The sequence below is a fragment of the Elephas maximus genome, chromosome 14 (assembly GCF_024166365.1).
Source record: "Elephas maximus indicus isolate mEleMax1 chromosome 14, mEleMax1 primary haplotype, whole genome shotgun sequence".
Classification (NCBI taxonomy): domain Eukaryota; kingdom Metazoa; phylum Chordata; class Mammalia; order Proboscidea; family Elephantidae; genus Elephas; species Elephas maximus.
The window spans coordinates 95,528,300-95,552,916 of NC_064832.1; the positions used below are offsets into that span (position 1 = coordinate 95,528,300).

General features: G+C 41.9%; 1 protein-coding gene across 3 annotated transcripts in view; it reads left to right on the forward strand.

Annotated features, from left to right (window-relative positions):
• PDS5B (PDS5 cohesin associated factor B) overlaps window positions 1-24,617 on the forward strand; it is a 201,112-nt gene that overhangs the window by 28,501 nt on the left and 147,994 nt on the right. Inside the window, exon 2 of one of the 3 annotated variants that reach the window (XM_049853418.1) lies at window positions 23,419-23,470. The exons of 1 other annotated variant lie outside the window; for it this stretch is intronic. The gene's annotated coding sequence lies outside the window, so the exon portion shown is untranslated. Of the gene's footprint in view, window positions 1-1,022; window positions 23,471-24,617 lie in introns of those variants that run through there. One more of the 3 variants, XM_049853415.1, reaches the window with a different exon arrangement.

The window sequence follows — 24,617 nt, forward strand, 5'->3', positions numbered from 1 at the left end:
CCCATTCTGTTTCTCGTAGGAGTCTTGGTTCCTTGCATGTTTACGTAATTCCAGAATCTGCTTGCTAAGGTTTCTGAAGTGCCCTGTAGAATTTATAGATCTGTAGAGTAATTGAGGGGAGAATTGACAACTTTATGATATGGACGTAGTATAATATCTATCTAATCATTCAAATTTTCTTTAATGTTTTTTAGTAAAGTGTTGATTTTCTTCATGTAGGTCTTAGACATCTTAGGCTAGATTTAAGAATGTAACTTACAATATGCTTTCTAATTTCAAATTATATTCATAGCTGGTTTGCCTGGTGTAGGGAAATGCAATACAGTAGGTTTTTTTTGCATACTCGTGGTGCAGTGGTTAAGCACTCAGTTGCTAACCAAAAAGCCTGTTTTGAACCTACCAACCCACCAGCTGCTCCGCGGGAGAAAAGACCTGGTTATCTGCACCCATGAAGATTTACAATTCTACTCTGTCATACAGGGTCAATACGAGTCGAAATAGACTGCACGGCGCATAGCAACAAAAGTGTTCACCTTGCTAAGTTCTTAATTTCCCAGTGCTTTTAATGCTGTGAGAAATCAAAGTTATTGGGGCAAATTCAACTTGATCCTGATATAGCTACATTGGCCAGCATAGTAACCGTTAGCCGCATGTAGGAATTTATATTTAAAATAACTAAGATTCAATAAAATAAAAAATGAAGTTCATTAGTTCTCTTAGCCACATTTTAAGCACTAAATATGGCCATTTTACAAATTATTTAAGCACATGATTTGGCCATTGTACAAATTATAGAACATACCTGTCATCGTGGAAAGTTATGTTGGATTCCACTGTGAACAAGCTATCTTTTTAAATACATTGCTAGAATTATTTGGCTAATTCATCTATATATGTTTGCTCATGAGTATTTTTTGTCTAGTATTTTCTGGTTTTCATATAATTTTTACTAGTTTCATAGAAAAAAAGGGGAAATATTCTCTTTGTTTCTGTTCTCTGGAAGACTTTATATTAGATGTCATTATGTTCTTGAAAAGTTTGTAAAAACTCATCTAGACTGATGATTCTTGGTGGGAAGATTTTAACTCAGTTTCTTTAATTATGGTCTATTCAGATTTTCTCTTTATTCTTGAATAAGTTTCATTTTTATTTTTCTAGGAGTTTATATTATCTGAGTTTTCAAATTTATTGTTATAGAGCAGAAGTCAGCAAACTGTGACCCTCAGGCTGCCTGCTTCTTTTGTTAATAAAATCTTATTGGTATACAACCACACCCAGTCTTACTTAAAAAGCCCGGTTGCTTAAAAAGCCCGGTACAGTGGTTGCTTAAAAAGCCCAGTTGAGTAGCTGTACAGTGAAGGTAAGAGCCTCAAGCCAAAATAATTTACTATCTGGTCCTTTAACAAAAAGCTTGCCAGTCCTTGACATAAAGTGCTTTTAAGAGCTCGGCTGCTAACCAAAAGGTCAGCAGTTCGAATCCACCAGCTGTGCTTTGGAAACTCTGTGGGGCATTTCTGCTCTGTCCTTTAGGGTCGCTATTAGTTGGAATTGACTTGACGGCAACAGGTTTTTTAGTCTCTGAAGGGAGGCTTGGTGGTGCAGTTGGTTGAAGTGCTTGGCTCTAACTAAAGGCTGGCAGTTTGAACCCACCAGTGGGATTTCAGCATCTGAATTCAGTGGTGTACTCGTCTCCCTCATGGTGCTTGATTTTCTTATGTGTTTGGTGGTCCTTGAATAGGGCTCATATTTTGTTGAGGTTAATATGTGGCATTTTTTTTTTACCCTTCACAGAATATGTTGTTGTCTACCTGGGACCCTTGTGGAGTTAGGGTTTAGAGACGGAATGTCAGTTTAGCTGGCCCTCTAGTAGCTGGCATGATGCTGCTGTGGGTGTGCCCTCTGGTGTCCCTCTGCACGCGCTGCTCATGCTCTGGTCTCAACTCACCTCCCTTCTGTGGGCATAGAGGAGTGGGGAGTGTGGGAGTGCAAGTGGGGCATGAAGGGTCCTTGTAGGTTTTCCTGACTTTCTGTGAGCTCAGCAGTGTGATAACAGTTTCTGTTGGATCTGTTGGGCTCTTCACAGTATACTAAAAATACGGGTTTTCATGCAGTCGATGTCAACTCACGATGACCCCATGCGTGTCAGAGTAGAACCGTGCTCCATAGGGTATCCAGTGGCTGACTTTTCCAAAGTAGATCACCAGGCCTGTCTTTCGGAGGCACCTCTGGGTGGTCCTGAACCTCCAAACTTTTGGTTAGCAGCCGAGTGCATTACTGTTTGTACCACCCAGGGACTAGTCTACATACTGGATGTGGACGTTCAGTTGTTTTAAAGCTGTATTTGTTGTGGGCTTCACTGCTTCTGTTGATATTTAGTTACATTCCACCCCCCTCCCCCTTGGACTGCCATTGAGTTTTGAGTCCCAGGAATTCCTTTTCACAGTAGCGTACTTTAGTTTATGGACACAGTATCTCTCCACATTCCACTGAGAGTACTAATCAAAAAAATTTTTTAAGTTTTCTTTTGTGCCTTTCTGTGTTAACTATGTTATTTGGCTTGGTGCTCTGATTTTCTGTTTGTGCACGTCCTGTGGACGATCGGAGTCGCCTGATAACGCTTATTGATTTATGCTTATGCAGTTATATTTACAAATGGAATTGTAGATTAGTCACTGTTGGTGGCTGGTGTGGGCTTCTTCAGCAGTTGTACAGGTTATGATCGTTTTCTCTAGGCGAATCCTCCCGAAGGAACAGGTAGCTGTAGTTCTCTGTGTGGGGGCCACTCCTGGTGTGGTAAGTGGACTGAGACAGGCTTCAAAGTAGGATTCTTTTTAGGGTATGTGGGCTAGGAGCATAATGGCAGGGCTTGTGTCTTCCATGAACAAGACCAAGGGCATTTGGGTCGCAAAACCCTAACTTGATTGACCTTGCTCTGTATGCCAAGCGAAGGAAGCTCAGGAGCAAGCTCTTTGGCCGTTTTGTATTGGTTTCTGGTGAACTTTGAAAATTCTGTTGTTTGATCCCGTCAGCATCTTGCAATGCCATCGGGTTCTCTGACATGAGGTCGTTAACAGGAATTAGGAAAGGAGTTGCTGTGGAGGGAGAGTGTGTTACTGGAGGATTTTTGCTGGTTTGTTAATTGTAGTGACCCAGAGGTATGGATCACCACCCGTTTGTCAGGGTCTTTTACTGGGGTGGTGTTCCTGTCACTATGATGCTGAAATCTTCAGAATCAGTATTTCGAACACCAGCAGGGTCAGCCATGGTAGACAGGTTTTAGCAGAGCTTCCAGATTAAGATAGAGTAGGAAGAAAGGCCTGGTGATCTATTTCTAAAAATTAGCCAGTGAAAGGCCTATGGATCACAACAGAATATTGTTCAAGAGAGTGCTGGAAGATGAGCCCCTATGTTGAAAAGCACTCAAAATACAGTGTCCGCAGTGATGGACTCGAGCATGCTAACAATCGTGAGGATGGCACAGGACCAGGCAGAGTTTCATTCTGTAGTACCTGGGGTCGCCATGAGTCGTAAAATAACAACTAGGGAATTTCCTCTTCATGTCTTCCGCCTTGCTCCTTGTCTGCGCCCCTTTGCCTGCTGTTTAAAGTAGAGCTTTACGTCTGCATATCAAATAAACCCATTGCCCTCAGTGGATACCAACTCATAGCGACCCTATAGGACATAGTAGAACTGCTCTATAGGGTTTCTAAGACGGTCATCTTTATGGGAGCTCTAGTGGCACAGTGGTTAAGCACTACACCGCAGTAGTAATCCACTAGCCACTCTGCGGGAGAAAGATGTGGCTGTCCGCTTTCGTAGAGATTACAGCCTTGGGAATCAGTGTTAGTGGCTAACGCTGGCACCGCTGCCAAGTTGCTCTACTTCCCCTAGTTTCTTACTGGTTCTTGGACCCCCGCTTCTCCGTCTGGTGCCCCTCCTCAGCCTGGTGGGTTGTCTGAGTTTGGGGTGGTTTACTGACTTGACGAGGGAGGTGGGCTTTGCTCATGTCGACATTCAGCATTGTCATCTTCTAGTCTTCTGACTGCTAGCAGTTTTTCCTTAATTTTTTATTTGGCCGTTTCAGTGGAATTGGGGAAAGAGGAGAGAAGCGTTGTGGTGTAGTTGGCCGTTGTGAAATCAGAATTTCTGTTGAAAAAGATTTAATCTGAGATTTATTCTCTTGTTTTCAGGTTGAAAAATTTTGTTAAATAGGGACAAGATTTCGATCATTTTATAATTAACTCTAGTTTATGCAGAAGCAAGCTTTCCTTCCTCTCTTCCTCCTTCCCCCAACCCCCCCCTTTTTAAAATTGTTTTTGGTGTGCATGATGATGTGGAAATCTTCACAGTTTTTGGTTTTTTTATTTTTAAATAATTTTGCTCTCTCATTTCTACTCCTGCCCCCTCCTCACTTTTTACCGTTTTTTTGCTGAGTTGCAGGGTTGTTGAGGTACTGGATTGCTTAGCCTGTGTTTTGTAAACTGGCTTTAATGTAGAGAAAAAATACCAAAAATCTCAGGGAATTACAAACAATAAGGATATTATTTAACGAGACTTTTATTTGGTGTATTTATGTTCTGGGTTGTGCTGTGGTGAAAAAAAGTTAGAAGACCATTGTCCTAGCCCTAGGTGATGGATTGTAACAACTGGTCTTCCCAAAGAATCCAGTATTTACAGGAGATCTTTGGGAAAGCTGAGCTACTCCAATTGAAAGTCTGGGGCAACCCTGCACCCTTCCCCTGAAGCGCTCAGGCTCCAGTGACTGCCTTTAAAGGAGGAGGTGGGCCAGACCTGTGGTTTTAGGCTTCTCGGCACCTCTGCTTTTTTTTTTTTTAAATCTGTTTTGTAATTTAGAATTTGATAGAAGATTTTGTTTGAAAAGAGGCGGCGGCTGCTAGAGCATTTGTCAGACAATCGAAGCTTTGGGAGTGAATTAACCCTTGTCTTTAAGTAAAACCAACATAATACTGGCAACATTTGGGGTACTTTTTTCTTATTTAATTATTATGCTTAATCTTTAGTTTTATCTCTTGCTTTTCTAGAAGGCACTATGATGGTGGGCAGCCTGTCATCATCCTGTGCATTTGTGGCATGTTTTCAGTCTTTGCAGTTTTTTCTCTTCTTTCCCTGTCGCCGGGGAAGAAAGGGTAAAGGTGCTGAAGCCTGTCCTGCAGCTTCTGCACGTCTGTGAGAATCCCATAGCAGTGAGCAGTGCGAGGCTCCCAGATGTTTTCAATTCATGGTGCTCTTAGTGTCTCCTCATTTTTTTTAATGGAGGCAAAAGAAATACCTAACAGTTTTTAGTTAGGTACAGATAGCTTAGTAAGTATTTATGGTGTAAGAACTACGCATACATTGAAATAAAACACATTTCTTTTTTATTCTTAAGCAGACTTACTCACTGATGCACTTGCCTGTGCGGGCTGGGCACGCCCACGTTCCCCGGCCTTGGGGTCAGTGGGCACCACCAGCCCCCCTCCTATCCCATGTGCGTTTCTCTGCAGTACTTCGCTGTTGTCACAGCCACTGCCCCAAAACCCAGTTTCTCAAAGACATGGTGCCCTCAGGATGTAGAACGTAGACTGAACTTGAGTTGCAACTATGAACTACCTGAAGCTGGCGGTTCACCTGGCATCTGACAAACCTTGAGAATTGCTGTGTTTTCCTTGAAAATATAAAATACCCCACAATGCCTTGTGAGTTTGCTGCTGCATTCGGGGCGTCCTGAGATGTCTTGGTGCACAGTCTGGGGACTGTAGGTGTAGTGCTTTACACAGTTTATGCAGTGATTAAGCGGGTAGAGCCTATCTACATTTTATAGAAGAGAAAATGGAGTGATCTTTGTAGAAGCTGTAGGTATTCATATAAAGCTGCTCTACTAAGCTCTTCTATTTATTTGCATTTCAGAAAGCAACATGTATTTTAAAGTTTATTTCCAATTGACTTTTATTATAGTTCATTTCCTGTCAGTTTTTACCCTTTTAGAGGAAGAAGGTTTTTTTTTAAAATCTTTGCCAGGGTGTTGAAAATAAGTATCTTCTTTCAAAGTGAAAGATAGCAAAACTGTTTTCTGTATTGAAGTTCTATCCATTGCTAGTTTGTTTTCCTGGGAATATGTGGGAAAAAGAGATAAATTAATTTGCAGATGAATAATTGCATTGAGTAATTACATTAATGGATCTGTGAAGAACAGATCATATTTAACTAATACTTTTGGCGAGCTAAATAATACGAATTCCAGACCACTGGTAGTGTGTGATATAACAAGATGATGGAATTGTAGAGTCTTAGACCTGGAAGAGATGTAAAGTGGGATGAAAATGGAGATGAGGGCTGTGTCATCTAACTGAATTCTTCTGTATCTTTTAGCAACTTGTAGTGGGAGGTAGCTGGTGGAAAAGTGGCAGGAGGAGGAAAAGAGAGAGAAATGGAGAGGGAGGTATTGATTGTGTGATTAAGTGCGTATTAAAGGCAAAGTTGCCTTTGACAGTTGAGGATGTTTGCATTCTTTGCTTCTGCAGGAGTGCATAACCGTGACTATATCTGCTGCCCAGCCTTCATTTAAATTCAGTTTTGAGAAACCATGCTTATAGAGAAAAGCTCGAAGGAATAGCACTCTATACTACCTATATATAGATCATTCATTGGTTTTCTTTCTTTAAGGATTGTGTTTTAAAAATACTTTAGAACAAATACTTTGAACTAACAAATCTCTAAGAGAATTATCTTTTTTCTATCCCAAGCCCAAATCATGCCTGTATTCAATTTGTACATATTTACAATAGGAATAATTTTATGTTCTGTATTTTCTGCTAATTTAATTCTGCACATATTTTTCAATGTTTTTAAGTCCCCCTAACGATGGAGCTTTTTGTGGTGTGTGTTGAAGTGGTGCTAGTCTTTGTGATCCTTTTACCCACAGACACGCACAGCATACACACTTGAGCAAATGCTTTTCCCATTCCTCAGCACATTACCGTAGGTTGGCCCATACTGACCCAGCCTTTTCTTGTGATGACTGCATAACATTCCCCGGTATGGACTTATCACACTTCATTTAGCTGTTCTCTTGTTCTTGTCATTTAGGGTTTTCCCAGGTCTTTTCATTATAAACAATGCTGAAATAATTAATCTCGTACATTTACGTTGGCTTTTTTATTCCTGTGAGAGACAGTTGAAGAGAGGCCTTGTTGGGTTGAAGGGAACAGGTCATTGCGATTTAATAGATACTGTTAATACATTTCAGAAAGGTGAGAGTGCACATGTCCAGCAACATCTGGAAGAGTCAGTGCTTTTCAGATCGTTCGCTGGAGACCTAGTTGACAAGCTGTTGGGGGTGACCATCACCCAGTTCAGCCGAAACTACACTTATTTAACCTGTTCCACACATCAGACTCGTTAGAAGAATGCGTTTTGTGATTAAAATGGGGTTGAAGAATCATTGCTTTACATAGTTTAGATTTTTTTCCTAGCTCTAACTTGCACTGACATCACTGGCTTTTTGGCTACATCGCTCTGGCTCCTCATTCCTGTGGAATTGTTTTTACTGAGTCGTACTTTATAGCTGTTACCTGTTGCCTTCGAGTCAGTTCCAACTCATAACGACCCTATTAGGACAGAGTAGAACTGCCCCATAGGGTTTCCACGGAACAGCTGGTGGATTCGAACTGCCGACGTTAGCCTTGTAGTTGGTATCTCTGTTTGTCTTAGTCATCTTATGCCCTTGGCAGATAGATGGTTTGTTAGTAATCTGTTAAGCGCTAGAAGTTAAAAACCCAGACATGAGGTGTGCTTCCGTGGCAGCTGCCACTCATGTAACAGAGAAAGCAGCCATGGTGTAAGGTCCAGCCTCGCCATCCAGGAGCCTTCTGATTGTACCCAGCAAGCCACTAACTTCTTTCGACCTTGGGTTCTTCACTGTCAAACAGGGGTATTAAGAAAATGGGAGCTGACACTTTCCCAGTCATCCTTCAACAAATTCAGTGACTGCTTTTATAGACTTTTAATGGGTTTCTTGATGAAAGCCGCCCCCCTCCCCACTCCCAAGAAAAGATAGCAGAGTGCAGACATTTGAGAGCCAATGTGTTGGAGCCAAGAAAATTTTGGCTGCAATTCAGAGTTTTCAGGTGTTGTTGTTTAACCCACTTAAAATATTGAAAGCAGTGTTGCTTAATTTTCTTTTTGGAGTCAGGAGCCCTCTGAAGAATATTACAAACTTTGGACCTTCTACCCAGAAAAATGTGCATTTTCACATACATGCAAACTTTGTGTACTCTTTCAGGTGGCTAGGTAGCTCATAGACCTTCTGAAGCCTATTTATGGGTTCCTTACATGAAACTTCACAAGAGCTCTGGTGGCCCAGTGATTAAGCGTTCAGCTGCTATCCGAAAGATTGGCGGTTCAAACCCACCAGCCACTCAGCAGGAGAAAGATGTGGCAGTCTGTTTGTGTAAAGATGACAGCCTTAGAAACCCTATGGGACAGTTCTACGCTGTCTTATAGGGTCTCTGTGAGCTGGAATTGACTTAATGACTTAATGGGTTTGGTTATATTATTATTATTTGGTTTATAAGAAACTTCAGTTGAAGAACTGGTCCGGAACAGATGTTCTGAAAGTGGAGGGTGAGGAGGGGATTTTGCCTGGCAGGGGACATTTGGCAATATCTGGACGACAGTTTTGGTTGTCACAACTTGGTGGGGGGTGCTACTGGCATCTAGTGGGCAGAAGCCAGGGATTGCTGCTAAACATTCCAGTGCACAAGCCCCTGTCCCTCCCTACCCTCACCTTGCCCCTAATAAAGAATTCTAAGCCAAAGAGTGTCAAGGTCAAGAAGCCCTGATACAGAGGAAGAGATGGACTGGATCTGTTTCGATAATCCTTAATCTCCTGCGGGCTTCTTTGATGAGAACTGGTTAGGAGATCAAGGTTACAATCTCTGGGCCTTGGTTCTTGCTCCCACTCTATCTGGAATAGTCTTCGTCAGGTGTTTGCACAGTTTATTCTCTCACCCGTTGTCAGGTTTCTGTTCAGTTGTTACCTCATCACAGACCCTTTTTGTGTCTTTGCAATCTAATATGGCTCTCTTCCCTCATTTACCTTTTATTTTTCTAACATTTTATGTTACTAACCTTAATGTAAGCTCCATGAGAGCAGGAGTCAGTGTTTCCTTACTGCCCTATCCCCACAGTGCCCAGGGTATAGTAGGTGCTCAAAAAATATTTTTTTTGTTGGAAAAACGAATGCCATAAGCCTATATTGTGGTCAGTTTGATTGTGCTGTTGATTTTGGCACAGTTCTGTTTTTGAAAACAAATGTGCAGATGGTAAAATTGACAGCCTTTTGTGAAAACTAAGGCCCCTTACCTAGGTTGTCACCTGGATGTAGGATAGGTATCTCCGTGGCTTGCAAAATATGCATTAGCTCTTGGGCTGCTGTAGAATATGAATCAAATCCCTGTGTTGTATTCTGTATTGCTTTCTAAACCCATGAGAATTAGTACCTAAATTGCTCCTTAAAAATACAGAATCTAAAGCTTCTACCCAAACCAGGTCAGGATTTCTGTAAGAGGGACCAGGACTTTTTTTTAAAAAACAAATGCAAACAAAACCAAGCATCCATGTTTGGGCGAGTGTTGGCTTAGCCATAAAGAATTTAAGGTAGATATTGGCCGCTACCTGTGATAGCCGTGGAAGAGTCTCTCGTGCTCCCACGGATGAGCTGCACCATTTCCCAGCCAGGACGATGTAGCTGCAAAATGTCCCTAAGCAGGTAAGTGCGCAGAGAAGTTCTGCCTCTGTAGATAGCACTTTTGTAAAGAAGTAAAAGCAGAAGACCAGGAAAAAACAAAAACAAAGTCTTCTCTTGTTTGGAATTATTGGACATAATTCAGTTAAGAATAATTGAGAAAAGTAATATTTATCAGTGAGACTAGAGTAAAACCCTTGTGCATACCCTCAAAGTTAATATCTTCAGGGATATCTTCAAACATTTATGCGCTGTAATGGTTTTGGTATATCTTCCCTATTACGGGGAAATAGAGTGAGTAAAAAACTTAAAAATTAAAATTTTTTTAGTGGGTTTGGCATCCAGATTTATCTACAAGATAGATTCTTTTTAAAGCAAATTTGGCAGTTAAATGTCATTATGGATATTGTTGAGGTCCTTGTATGGCACAAGTGATTTGCAACGGTCTGCTCACCTAAATGTCGGCAGTTCAAACCCACCCATTGGCTCTGCAGGTGAAAGGTCTGGCAATCTGCTTCTGTAAAGACTGCAGCTGAAAAAACCCTGTGGAGCAGTTCTACTCTAACACGCGGGGTTGTTGTGAGTCAGAATCAACCAGAATGGCAATGGGTTTGTTTGTTTTTGGCTGGAATTGACTCAACGGCAAATGATTTTTTTTTTTTTTTTGGTCAAAATATACACAACAAAGCTGACACCCATTCGATGATTTTTACATGTGTAGTTCATTGGTAATGATTATGTACTTTACATCGTGTCACCACCGTTCTCCCTGTCTCTGCCCATATTGTATCACCACTATTAGCTTAGAATCTCTGCCTCTTAAGGTTCTTGTCTGCATTTTAGAGTCACTGTTGTCCATTTGATCTCACACAGGTCATTCTTCAGAAGAGCGTGATGCTCAAGGCAAACATTCTTTATTAAATGAGCTAAATTGTTGTTTAGTTTAAAGGTGATTTCCTGGGATAGTTTCAGTTCAAGGCTTAAAAGTTGTTTTCAGGCAGCGTATTCAGGGGTTCCTCCAGCTTCAACATATCTAGTAAGTCTGGTTTCCAGTAAGAATTTGAAGTTCCGTTGTGCATTTTCCCTCCTTTTGTTCAGGATCCACCTATTGGGACCTTGATCAAAATGTTCAGTAATGGTTGCTGGGCACCATCCAGTTTTTCTGGTCTCGTGGCAAAAGAGGTTGACGGAGGCAGTTAGACCTGCAGTCCATTTCCTTCTCCGATTCCTGGGTTTCCTTCTTCCTCTGTTGCTCCAGGTGAATAGAGACCAATTATTGTATCTTGGGTTTATTGTATCTTGTGTGGCCGCTGACAAGCTTTTAAAACCCCAGGTACTACTCACTGAACTAGAAGTTAGAACAGACACTCCAAAAACAACATTAGTCTGTTCGCCTGGACGGGCCCACGAAACCATGACCCTAAACCTTTGAACTAAGAAAACTAATCCTATGAGGTGTTTGTTTTTACTTATGTGGTATCAACAGTTGCAACCTTTTTTTTTTTTTGAGGGGTGGGGGGCTGCTGGTTTTGTTGTAAAATTATACATAACATTCTATTTGCCATTTCACACTCCCCTCCTTTTTTCCTTAGTTTACAGCTTAGTGATGTCAGTTACAATAGTCAAGTTATGTAACCATTACTCTTACTCAATGCTAATATTCTCAACACATTAGGTAAAAATCCATTACTTCCCAGAGAGTGATATCCCTCTCCCTCCTCCTCTCTGCCTCTGGTAACCACTAGAAACCATTGATTTTTAATATATTTATCTGTTCTTGTCATTTCATATAGGTGAGAGTATACAATATTTGTCCTTCTGTGATTCACTTATTTCATTCAGCATAATGTCTTCAGAGATCATCCCTGTTGTAGCATGTATCAGGACTTAATTTTTCTTTGGTTAAGGTTGGGTAGTATGCCATAGTATGTATGTACCACATTTTGTTTATCCATTCCTTTGTTAAAGGGCTCTTGGGTTGTTTCCCCCTTTTTGCTATTGTGAGTAGTGCTGCAGTGAACACTGCTGTTACTTTTCACTAGACAGAATTAATAATTGGACTTATTTATTTTAAGAGTACTGAATGGTCCATTTATACCCATTTTATAGGAGTATTCAAAGAATATTGATCTAGAATTTAAAGTGTAGATCTTGCTCCATTGGCATTGTCTTAAGCTGTAAAAAATGGTGTGGGCGTGGCATCTGACCTCCTCTAACTTCACAAGAGGGAAAGAGAGTCAAGGTCAACAGCCCAAGGCTGATTCCCATGAGGCGGAGGTCAGCCATGCCTTCTCTCTCCACCGTCTTTACCAATTCTGACACCAAAGTCCTCTCCCACGGCACTCTGCTTCTCTGCTGGGTTTGATGATTTGTTGTGGTGGCCACACACAACTCACAGACCATGCTCATGATTATGGGTGGGGTTTATTAGGGAAGTAACAGGTTACAATTCAGGTTGCGGAACGCTTAGGATGCAGGTCTTCCATCAGTACAACCCCTTCTCAGCTGTGCTTCAGGCAGGCCTCTCTCTGGCCCTGGGCCTCTGCCCTGCCCTGCCCAGACTAGTGTCACAGAGCTCTTTCAGCTCAGTGAGCCTTGGCCTGGAAGTGCTCAGCTCTACCCAAACCTAGCTCTACCCAGTGCCTGGAGGCACCCTACTCTGCCAGCAAGTCTCCTGCCCAAAGGCACTCAGCTTTCTCACTCCCACCGGCCATTTGCTGCCAGTCTCTCCTGTCACCACCACTTCTCCCGTCTTTGGTGTTACAGCCCTCTGTCCGTCTCCTGTTTCTAGGAGCTTCTCAGCGCAGGTATCCTGGGTCCAAAAGGGTGGCTCTGTTCTTGGCTATTCTTCCTTGGTGGCGTTGAGATCCTCTCTTTTTCTCCAGTCGGAGGGCTCATTTCAAGCCCAACGGGATGGCAAAACTGACCAGTCCCCTTGGGGGGCCATAGTTAGCCTATTGGCACTGTCCCAGCCAGCTACTTGGGTGAGAGTTACATGGAGAGAAAGGCCACACAGAAGTGATCCGTCACGCGGCGTTAAGTTATTATTGAACATCGCTGCTCTTTGTAATGTTTTTATTCGGGATTCCCTAGGTGGGGAAAGGGCTAGGGGAAGTAATAGGGATCCTGAGAAGGTAAATGACCATACGACTGGACAGAAGGGATTTGGTTTGGTTTTGGTATCATGGTCTGAGAAGGGGTCAGGATTGAGTAGCCATTCATAGGTAAAGTTTGCCTACTGCCCTCTTAACCGCTTTCTCCACCTACACTGTACTTCTCTTCCTCTTCTTTGTTATATTCTCCCTTTGAATGTCTTTATGTCTCTTCCAGTTGTTTAGGGTCTCCTGTTACTGCTCCTGTGAGCCTTGCAGCCCCTCTTACGTTCCTGCAGTTGCCCTCTTGTGTTCTAGTTGTCATGTCTGCCTTTGGAAAGTCATTTTCTAAAACACAAAACTGACCTCTTCATATTCCCTAGGGGGGCATAAAAAACCAGGTAACTACACTATGTGATAAAGACTAGGCACCTTATGAAGGACATAAAACCTTATTTTAACTGTTTTTTAAAATTATTTTTTATTATTACCTTCACCAATGTATGTCATGTGTATGTGCACACACACACACAGAGTCCAGTTAAATCACCTTGTTCTGCTTTAGTGTTTGTTCCTGTAATGTCAATTAGGTCGTCTGTTCTTTCTGTAGGAGCTGTGGTGGCATGGTGGTTATGCACTTGGCAACTAACCGAAAGGTTGATGGTTCAGCCCCATCAATAGCTACAAAAAAAAAAAGATCTGGCTCTTTGCTTCCATGGAATCCCTGGTGGCGTAGTGGTTAAGAGCTGTGGCTGCTAACCAAAAGATCGGCAGTTTGAATCCACCAGGCGCTCCTTGGAAACCCTTTGGGCCGGTTCTGCGCTGTCCTGTAGGGCCACTATGGTTGGAATCGACTTGATGGGAACGGTTTTGGTTTGGTAGATTTGCTTCCATAAAGATTAAAAAAAGAAAAAAACCGCTGCTGTTGAGTTGATTTTGGCTCATAGCGACCTGATGAGTATGCATGTAAGTCCATCAAGATGGCAGCCTAGAAAACCCTATGGGGCAGTTCTCTGTCTTGTAGGGTTGCCATGAGTTGGAATCGATTGGACGGCACACAGCAACGACAACAGCTCTTACTATGTTAGACTACCTGGTAAAGTCGCAGGCACAGATGAAATATCTGGAAAGGGATTTTCCCCACGTTTAGCAAAAATCTGAAGAAGGCCATCATTGGATTAAAATGTAAATTTTGCTAAAATTTTTCCTGTGAGGAACAAGTGCCTTCAAGGGCCTACATCTTGATGGAGAAAGCCTGTGCTCCAAGGTTTTAGGCTGAATAAGCTTGATTGTGATGCTGGGAACAAACGCCAGGGGCAGTTTAACGGTGCTGAGATTTTATTAGGGTTGTCGCTTTTGTTAACATTCTATTCTACCTGTTAATTTGAAAGTGCAGTTTTGCAGAGTGCGAGGTTTTTCTAGGAACACATGTTATGGCAGAGCTACGTGTACTGTTTTTCCCTCAGACCTAGCATCTCTTCGTGATCTTGCTCACTGCCCACAGGGCTCCCTCTGCCCAGAATCCTCACCCAGCCGCCTGTCATCTTCTACAGCTTAGATGCAGTCCCAGCTCTTTGTGGTGTGCTGCTGACAAATTTCTCAGCCATCTTTGGCAGAATGACTCGTTCCTTCTTTGCGTTTCCTTTAAAATACTCCTTTTATGTGCACAAGTCAATGCTTTTTAGTAACTTTATGGAGTTGTGCAACCATTGCCCCCAAAAGATCCTGTGCCCATTTGCAGTCACCCTCTATTCCCACCCCCGGCCCCAGACAACTAGCAATCTATTTTCTGTTGCTGTAGATTTGTCTTTTCTGGACATCTCCTATGAATGTAATCATAAAATATGTAGTCTTTGGCATCTGGTTCTTTCACTGAGAATAATGTTTTTAAGGTTCATCCATGTTGTATCAAGTATCGGTACGTCGTTCCTTTTTGTTGCAGATTAGCATGCCATTGTATGTATATGCCACATTTTGTTAATCCCTTCACCAGACAACAGACATCTGGGCTGTTTCTGGTTTTGGAGTGTTAGGAATGATGCTGCTGTGAACATTCCAGTGGAAGTCCTTGTGTGGACATAGATTTTCATTTCTCTTGGGTAGACATCTAGGAGTGAAATTGCCAAATCATACGGTAAATTATGTTGAACTTTTTTTTTTTTAATAATTTTTATTGTGCTTTAAGTGAAAGTTTACAAATTAAGTCAGTCTCTCACCCAAAAACCCGTATATACCTTTCTACACACTCCCAATTACTCTCCCCCTGATGAGACAGCCCCCTCTCTCCCTCCACTCTCTCTTTTCGTGTCCTTTTCACTAGCTTCTAGCCCCCTCCGCCCTCTCATCTCCCCTCCAGGCAGGAGATGCCAACATAGTTTCAAGTCTCCACCTGATCCAAGAAGCTCACTCCTCACCAGCATCCCTCTCCAACCCATTGTCCGGCTCAATCCATGTCTGAAGAGTTGGCTTCAGGAATGGTTCCTGTCCTGGGCCAACAGAAGGTCTGGGGGCCATGTGAACTTTTTAAGACACTGTGAAACTGTTTTCCAAAATCACTGAGGGTTCCAGTGGACAAGTCTAAAAAGGTCTAAAAGACCAAAAGGTTTTTCTGTCTTGAGCCTGTGGGTGATGGAACATCATTTCTGTTCACTTTGCCCTACTTTGGCATAATCTGATCCTTAGTGTACACACAAGATCCCTCAAAGAACCTTGAAGTAGAAACCAGAATGGAATGGTGACCTTATGCAAGTTTGTAAACTCTGACCTTCTGCTTCTTCGTCTGTAAAATAGGGATAATTCCTGCTTTTATTTTACAGGATTGTGAGGAAAATATGAGTATGCGTATGAAAGAGCTTTGAAAACTTCAATCTATTTGTCAGATATTTTTACTAATTACAGTGGTTACACTAAAGCTCAGTGAAAAGGATATGTGTTGGAGTCTTCAATATACTAAAATGATTCACCCATATGATGTATCAGAAATGCCAATGTAGATGTGGTGGCAGAATTGGTATTTTGTAAGGTCAAGGCAGTGTTTCTCAACTTTTCTCTCAACATGTAACAGTCCCCATGGAACTTTTTTCAAATTCCAGTGTTCGAGCCAGTCTGAGTATAAGGGGATTCAGGAGCCCTGGTGGTGCAGTGGTTAAGCGCTTGGCTGCTAACCAAAAGGTCGGCGGTTTGAACCCACCAGCCACTTCGCAGGAGAAAGATGCGGCAGTCTGCTTCTGTAAAGATTATAGCCTTGGAAACCCCATGGGGCATTGCTTCTCTACCCTATGGGGTTACTCTGAGATGGAATCACCTCGACGATTGTTTTTTTTTTTTTTTTTTATTAGGGGATTCAGTTGTGCTCCAGAGATTGAGAACCATTAGGTTAAGGGCACAATCTTTGGGAATCAGGTAAGAGGTAATTCCAGTTTAGTTGCTGGATAGTTGTAGCAGAGCTATTTAATCTCTCTGAGCCTCAGTTTCTTCATTTATAAAATGGGTATAATTATATAATTCATCCCATTATTAAGAATATTTTGCTTTTTGCCCGGCATTGTATTATGCGTTAGATATACAGCAGAACAAAAGTAGATTCTCTGTTCTCATACAGTTTACAGTTTAGAAGAGAAAACAGACCCTGGAGAACTGCTCTTTACAATTGTGATAAATTCTGTGAAAGACAGGCACAGGAGTGGTATGAGAGCATGTAGCAGAGACTTAATTCAAACTGAGTAGATGTGGGAAGGCCTCCCTGAGGGCTGATATACAGTAAAACCTGCAAAAGGCAGAACCCATGTGAGGTGGAAACTTGTCAGAGAAGGAATACTCAAATATTTTCCATTAATAGTGAGCGACAGAAAAGTGGTAAGATTGCACCCTGTCAGAGGTGGAAAACTTGTGAGACTCAGAAAAACAAGGCAGTTCCTGTGAGTTCCGGCTCTCACAGGTTTCACTGTATAAGGTGAGACTTGAAAAATGAGTGTTAGCCAGAGAGGAGGGGGAAGGGAGCAGAAAGAGGAAAAGGTCTGTGAAGCAGAAGGCACAGCATGCCCTTAGACAGAGGGAACAGTGAGAACGTAGTCAGATTAGTATATTTGGAACTTATTCTAAGAGCAGTGGGAACCTATTTAAGAATTTTAAGTAAAACAGTGATATGAAAAGATGAGCATTTTAAGATCGCTCTGGCTGCTATGTGCAGAATGAATTGGAGTGGCTCAGATAAGGTGAAATAACGACTCAGTGAGGGTGAATTTCATCTGCCATGTATTTTCAGGTAGCATCTACAGGACTTTTGATGAGTGATTTTAAATAGTGAAAGGAAATATCCAAAGGTCACTGTCAGTTTCTGGGGGAATAACTGAGTGCGTGAAGCGAGTGTACGCTGAGACGGAGAAGGCTGAAGAATGAAGCTTCTGTTTGGTGGATAAAGAAGCAGGGAGGCAGATCATTGCGTAGTTTTGGATATCTTAAGTTCAGAATGCCTTTGAGAATAGCCAAATGGAAATGGTAAGTAGACAGTTGTATATGCAGACTGGACTTCAAAGGAGAGATCGTCACGGGATGTGTGTTTATTATTTCTAGCCTTTGGAGTAGCTTTAAAAGAAAGCTTAGGGAGAAAGCCTTGGGAGAAAAACATGTAGAGTAACAAGGAGAAAAGGGCCAGAGTTGACTTCTGACAGAGTACAGATGTTTAGGGGTTGAATAGAGGAGAAAGACCCAAACAAAGGAGACAGGAATAACAGTGAGGTAGGAGAGGCATCAGAATGTGAGTGTAATAAAAACCAAAGGAAAGAGTGTTGCAAGGGGAGGCTCTAGTCATCTGTGTCATACTGCTGCGATCAATAAAATTAGGGCCAGAAAAGTGTTCATTGGATTTGTCAGCATAGAAGTCAGCGATGACTTTTAGTTACCTTTCACCGCGTAACAAACCACCCCAAAACATAATGACTTGAAACAGCCACCGTTTACTTAGCTCCCAATTCTATAGTTGGTAGTTAGAGTTTGGCTGAGCTACAGTGGTTCTGCTGATCTGGGTCAGGCGTACAGATCTCAGCTGGGCCTAAGTGTGTGTCTGTGGTCACCTTGGTGGGTTGGCTGGGCCTGGCTTCTTTTTGAAGACCATGGCCGGATAACTGGGGCCTGCTTGCTCATGTGCCAGGAGCAGGGTCTCCAGAGCAGCAGACTGAAAGCACCTTTTAAGATTGCCAGTGTCTCATTTGCCAAAGCAGATCTTAAGACTAGCTCAGATTTATGGGCTCAGAGAAACAAAGTCAAATTGTAAGGCTGTAGATACGGGGAAAAGAGTAATTTGTTGCCATCTTTGCAGTCTGCCATAAACACCAGTGCAAAAACATGATTGTGGATGATGGGCTTGGAAACCACATTGGATTAGTGAGAAAAGTGAATGGGAAAGGAAGAAGGGAAGGTAGAAAGTGTAGCTTACTCTTTGAGGTTTAGCTGAGGTTTGAGGTTTAGTAGTTCAGGAGAGAAGACAGTGAGTAGCTGGCGGGGCATTGGGAGGCTGAGCAGATGTGTTGTATTTCCTATCCCTGCCTGCCTTTCTTCTACCCAAGACCAGAGTGTGTTTGAACGCTGGGAGAAAGGAACTCATAGCCACAGGGGAGGCTGTGCAAAGAGGAGATACCTAATGAAGTGAAAGTCTTGAAGCTACGTGTAGAGGATGGGGTTTTGTGTCCTTGGGGAGGGATTAGTGTTAGATGTGAGGAGGGCTACTTTCTCCTGGCAGTAGGAATGGAGAGAGAGACAGAGGATACTGGTGTAGGTTGCTGCTGTTGGGTGCAGTTAAGTGAATTCCAACTGCTAGTGACCCCATGTGATTGAGTAGAATTGCTGCCCCGTAGGGTTTTCTAGGCTGTAACCCTTACAGGAGCCGATCGCCAGGTCTTGGGTTTGAGCCACCAACCCTTTGGTTAGCAGCTGCCGAGTGCTTAACTGTTGTACCACCAGGGCATTCTTCTAGGTGTAGGTAGGCATGTAGATTTGACAGTGGGAGGCTGAAGAAGTTCATGCTCAAGAGAGGTTTGGCTTTCTCAGTGAAATACAGTAAGTCCCCAGGTTATGAATTTCCCACTTAGGGACAACTCCGACTTGCAGTTTACTGTTCTGTGAATTTGCCTTACTTTGAAACGACTGAACCAACCCCTACTCCCAGAAAATCCTTCATCCCAATCACCTTCACTTGCTACACACGCAGCTTTTAAATCATTGAGAAGCCTTCGAGCCTTTTCTCGTGCTGAAGTCAGGCTGCACGCGTGTCTGTCAGTGTGACATACCGTGGGCCTTACGTGTTGCTGTGGTGCTGGAAGCTATGCCGCTGGTATGTCAGATACCAGCAGGGTCACCCATGGTGGACAGGTTTCAGTAGAACTTCCAAACTAGTAAGACAGACAGGTAGAAGGACCTGGCGATCTACTTCTGAGAAGGCTGGCCAGTGAAAACCTTGTGAATGGCAATGGAACACTGTCTAATACGGTGGCAGAAGGTGAGCCCTCGGGGTGGAAGGCACCCAGACCACTACTGAGGAAGAGCCGCTTCCTCAAAGTGGACTCAACCTCAATGACTTGAATAGAGTCGAGCTTTTGGGACCTTCGTTTGCTGATTTGATATGACTCAAAATGAGAAGAAACACCTGCAAACATCCATTAGTAATCACCACGCGGAATGTATAAAGTATGAATCTAGGAAAATTGGAAATTGTCAAAAAACGAGATGGAACACGTAAAGGTGGATACCCTAGGCTCTTAACCACTACGCCACCAGGGTTTCCTTCTAGGTATTAGTGAACAAAAATGGGCTGGGATTGGCCATTTAATCAGACGATCATCTGGTCTACTATGCCGGGAATAAAAAATTGAAGAGGAGTGATGTATTCATCATCAAAAAGAACATTTCAAGATCAATCCTGAAGTACAGTGCTGACAGTTGTGGGGTAATATCCATATGCCTACAAGGAAGACCAGTTAATATGACTATTATTCAAATTTATGCACCAACCGCTAATGCCAAGGATGAAGAAATTGAAGATATTTAACAGCTTCTACAGTCTAAAATTGATCAAACATGCAATCAGAATGCAGTGATAATTACTGGCAATTGAAATGTGAAGGTGGAAACGAAGAAGGAGCAGTAGTTGGAAAATATGACCTTGGTGATTGAATCAACGCCAGAGATTGCATGATAGAATTTTGCAAACCCAGGGACTTAATGCAAATACCTTTTTTCCACTAAGCATAAACAGCGACTATATAATATGGACCTCACTGGATGGAATACACAGAAATCAAACCCACTGCATCTGTGGAAAGAGGTGATGGAAAAGCTCAATATCGTCAGTCAGAACAAAGCCTGGGTCTGACTGTGGAGCAGACCATCAATTGCTCACATGTAAGTTGAAGCTAGAGAAAATTAAAATAAGTCCATGGGAGCCAAAGTACGACCATGAATATATCCCACCTGAGTTCAGAGACCATCTCAAGAGTAGATTTGACACATGGAACACTAATGACTGAGGACCAGAGGAGTTGTGGGATGACATCAGTGACATTATACATGAAGAAAGCAAGAGGTCATTAAAAAGAAAGGAAAGAAAGACCAAAATGAATGTTGGAAGAGACTCGGAAACTTGAATGTAGAGTAAAGTGAATGGAAGAAATGATGAAGTAAAAGAGCCAGGGATTTCAGAGTGCGGCTCAAGAAGTCAAAGTTTTATAATGAAATGTACAAAGACCTTGAGATAGAAAACCAAAAGCAAAGAACAAGCTCATCATTTCTCAAGCTGAAAGAACCGAAGAAAAAAATCCAGGCCTCGAGTTGCAATACTGAAGGATTCTACGGGCAAAATATCGAATGACGCAGGAAGCATTGAAAGAAGATGGAGGGAATACACTGAGTCACTGCACCAAAAAGAATCGGTTGGGCTTTGACCACTTCAGGAGGTATCATCTGATCAAGAACTGATAGCCCTGAGGGACAGAGTCCAAGCTGCACAGAAGGCATTGGTGAAAAACAAGGCTCCAGGAATTGACGGAATACCAATTGAGATGTTTCAACAAATGGATGCGATGCTGGAAGCTCACATTTGTGTATGCCAAGAAATTTGAAAGACAGCTACTTGGGCAACTGACTGAAACAAAACAAAACAAACTTGTTGCTGCTGAGTCAATGCCAAATCATAGCAGCTCTATAGGACAGAGTAGAACTGCCCCGTGGAGTTTCCAAAGAGCGCCTGGCGGACTCAGAGTGCCGACCCTTTTGGTTAGCAGCTGAATGCTTAAGCACTGCACCATGAGGACTCCAGCTGACTGAAAGAGATCCATATTTGTGCCCATTCCAAAGAGAGGTGATCCAACAGTATGTGGAGGTTATCAAACAGTATCTTTAATATCACATGCAAGTAGGATTTTGCTGAATATAATTAAAAAATGGTTGCAGCAGTAGTTGCCAGAACAGGGAATTGCCAGAAATTCAAGCTGGATTCAGAAAAGGATGTGGAACAAGGGATACCATTGCTGATGTCAGATGGATCTTGGCTGAAAGCAGAGAAGACGAGAAAGAGGCTTACCTGTGTTTTATTGGCTATGCAAAGGCAGTCGACTGTGTGGAACATAACAAATGGTGGATAACGTTGCGAAGAACTGGAATTCCAGAACACTTAATTGTGTTCATGTGGAACCTGTACATAGACCAAGAGGCAGTCGTTCAAACAGAACGAGGGGATAAAGGCAGGAATGTCAGGAAAGGTATGCATCAGGGTTGTATCCTTTCACCATACTTAATCTGTATGCTGAGCAAATAAACCAAGAAGCTGGACTATATGAAGAAGAATGTGGCATCAGGATTGAAGGAAGACTCATTAACAGTCTGCAGTATGCAGATGACACAGCCTTGCTTGCTGAAAGCGAAGAGGACTTGAAGTACTTACTGATAAAGATCAAACACTTCAGCTTTCAGTATGGATTACACCTCAACATAAAGAAAACAAAAATCCTCACAACTGGACCAATAAGCAATATCATGATAAACAGAGAAAAGATTGAAGTTGTCAAGGATTTCATTTTACTTGGATCCACAATCAATGCCCATAGAAGGAGCAGTCAAGAAATCAAATGACACATTGCCTTGGGCAAATCTGCTGCAAAAGACCTCTTTAAAGTGTTAAAAAGCAGAGATGTCACTTTGAGGACTAAGGTGTACCTTACTCAACCCACAGTATTTTCAGTTGCCTCATATTCCTGCGAAAACTCCACAGTGAATAAGGAAAATTGAAGAAGAATTGACGCCTTTGAATTATGGTGTTGGTAAGGAATATTGAATATACTGTGGACTGCCAAAGGAATGACTAAGTCTGTCTTGGAAGAAGTATAGCCAGAATGTTCCTTAGAAGTGAGGATGGTCAGAGTTTGTCTTAAGTACTTTGGACATGTTATCTGGAGAGACTAGTCCTTGGAGAAGGACATCATACTTGGTAAAGTAGAGAGAGTGAAAAAGAGGAAGGCCTTCAATGAGATGGATTGACACAGTGGGCTCAAACATAACAATTGTGAGGATGGTGCAGGGCCTGGTTCTGTTTGTTGTACAAAAGGTTACTATGAGTTGAAACTGACTCGATGGCACCTCACGAGAACAACAAACAAAGTAAGGCTTAAGTAAGAACCGTAGGCACCTGTCCTGACTTATGTACAAATTTGCCTTAAAGACAGATTTAGGAACTAACCCAGTTCGTAACCCGGGGTTGTCTGTCGTCTACTGAGAGTGGGGGACCATGCAAACATATGTACGTGAGGTTCAACGTGAGTCGAGAAGTAAGTGATCTTATTCCCTCACTGAACGGGACGCTGAGCTAACAGCTACCTGCGTATAGGAATACTGATCACTCAATAAATGAGAAATACTGTCATCATTAATTAAAAAATATTTTCAGAGATTTAACAGAAATACTTTCTATGCTGTTAGTTAGAATTCTGTTTGAGCCAAGATGTTTAACTTTCTATTCCCTTCTAGAACAGCATCCAAAAAACCCAAACCTGATGCTGTCCAGTCGATTCCAACTTAGAGTGACCCTGTATGACAGGGTAGAGCTGCTCCATAGGGTTTCCAAGAAGCGACTGGTGGATTTGAACCGCCCACCTTTTGGTTAGCAGCCGAGCTCTCAACGACTGCGCCACCAGGGCTCCAGGGGAGAATGGCATAATTTGTTTTATATTTTTTCCCTGAGAAAAGCGCACATTAGATCTTTAGTTGTCCCTTGCCAAGGACTGGACTGGTTTATGCTGTTTATCTACTAGAGAGGTTGGCTTTATGGAGGGCACCATCTGCTGGTTATAAGGGGCACCAGTTGTGGGAAGACATGCTGCTGTCAGATTCCTCACAGATCTCCTGTTCTTCTACTTCTACCTCAGACCCCATGTGAAGTCCCAGGAAGAAAAATAGGTGTTAATATACATGCCCACCTGGGGATTCTAGTGATGTGGCTTGATTTGATTTCTGTGACTATAGGCTCATTACCACATTGTGGATTTTAAAGAAAAATTCATCATCGAAATAGCAATTACCTATCCTTATTTCTTCCAGGGTGAATTAAAAAATACCGTCGCTCTTGCTTTTTCCGTTGCTCCTCAGTCAGGTCAGTGCTTTGTTTTTCTTTTCCATTCTTCGAAAGGATCTTCAGTATTTTTCCTTCAGTCTCTTACTTAGTTTAATTTTAAGAACATATATTTACATCTGACAATATCAAAGTGAAGAATGATGGTTTAATTTATTTTTTTCTTCTTCCTTAAACTGTTAGTATGATTTCAAAAGGTACTGGTTTTTATTTCCATTAATCAGTGGTCATTTTATGTGAACTTATTCAAAGGAGGTATAAGCTGGTCAGTGTTAGCATATTGTCATATGTTTTATTTCTTGTTCATAACTGAACATGAAAAAATTCATTTTTGAAATGAGCTGCTTTCATTTCAAATTACCCTTTGAACATAGGGAAATTCTAGATTATGATAGGGAAGGAGCCTTTAGTTTTACTATAAAATTGATCATAAATTTAAAGTATTTTTTAAATGGAGAAGTAAACTGATAAACCCACAGATAGCTATATAGTATATACAGTGTATTCCGATGCAGATCAGTTTTAAATAAATCATTTTTTTAAGTTTAGTTATTCTCATTTTAAGTTCATCTGTCCTACCTTAATTATGAATAATCGAGATTTTCCAGAGGTGAAAGGAATTATATCAAATCATTTGTTGGACTCCCTGTTTCATTTTAGTGGAGCAATTGTATGTCATTACCTATTTTGCATTGATAATGATTGATTATGATAAAAATTGAAAATCATTTTTCCCCCTACCTCTCTTCTTCTTCTGCCTTATTCTGTGTTCCTTATCTCTTACTTCCCCTTTCTTTCTTCCCCCTTGTGGTTTAGTTTAGTGTGTATTCCCTTCATTCTCCAGAAACTTCTTTCTTGAAGAACTACCTTACCAAGTCCAAGGAAGTATTTGCTGAGGTCATTTTCTGTGTTTTCACTGAAGAGATTTGCAGTGAGGTTTGATATGAATAGTGAAGTACATAGTTTTATTCCCCCACAGGATGGAATACTGAGCTGACAGCTGACTATAGAAATACCAGTCATTCAATAAATGAGAGATATTATCATTAATTAAAAAATGATTACTTTTAAGAGATTTAACAGAAATGCTTTCTGTGCTGTTAGAAATTGATACTAATTGAAATTAATCCCAGGCTTCCACCTTCAAACATTTTAAAAAACTAGGTTT